Source organism: Orycteropus afer, unplaced genomic scaffold (assembly GCF_000298275.1).
Source record: "Orycteropus afer afer isolate SDZICR_OR568_19922 unplaced genomic scaffold, OryAfe1.0 scaffold00029, whole genome shotgun sequence".
In the NCBI taxonomy this organism is placed as follows: Eukaryota; Metazoa; Chordata; class Mammalia; order Tubulidentata; family Orycteropodidae; genus Orycteropus; species Orycteropus afer.
The window spans coordinates 11058680-11059226 of NW_006921616.1; the positions used below are offsets into that span (position 1 = coordinate 11058680).

General features: G+C 38.9%; 1 protein-coding gene across 1 annotated transcript in view; it reads right to left on the reverse strand.

The window, feature by feature from the left end:
• The window catches only part of NEDD4L (NEDD4 like E3 ubiquitin protein ligase), an 82180-nt gene that overhangs the window by 59791 nt on the left and 21842 nt on the right, over positions 1 to 547 (reverse strand). The window lies entirely within an intron of this gene.

Consider the following 547-nt stretch of genomic DNA (forward strand, 5'->3'; position numbering starts at 1 on the left):
CAAACTCAAAACCCAAGTCAGAGGCCACTGGTGATCAGTGAGTGTACAGCGTGATCAAGTGTAAGGAAGAAGGAACTGTCACCAAGAAAGTGAGTTCCCTTGCACATGAAAGTGACACTGACTTTGAAAAGGAGAAAAAGTGCCATTAATTCATCAAGGAAAATCACAGACTCGTTAGATTGAAAAAGGTGCCCCAAGTCCAGCATAGCAGATGGTTATGTTTTCAGGAGATCTGCCGGGAAATCACCCCAGAAGGGACACTCCTGTCCAGCCGTTCAGTTTAAGCTACAATTTAATCTCTTTTGGTTGCTTCATTCAGTAGCACACTCATTAATTCAATCTTTAAATAGAAACTAAAACCTAGGCAAGAACACTTTGAAGCAGAACAATAATTACTGTACACAATCGGGAAGACGTGGTGATTTCAAAACCCGTAAGTGGACTCTTTCCCCAAATTTGTATATAATAAAAATATTAGTACTAAAAAGGATCAGGCACTTGTAGCAATAAAAAAAACACTGATCAAGGTCAAATTTCAAATTGAACA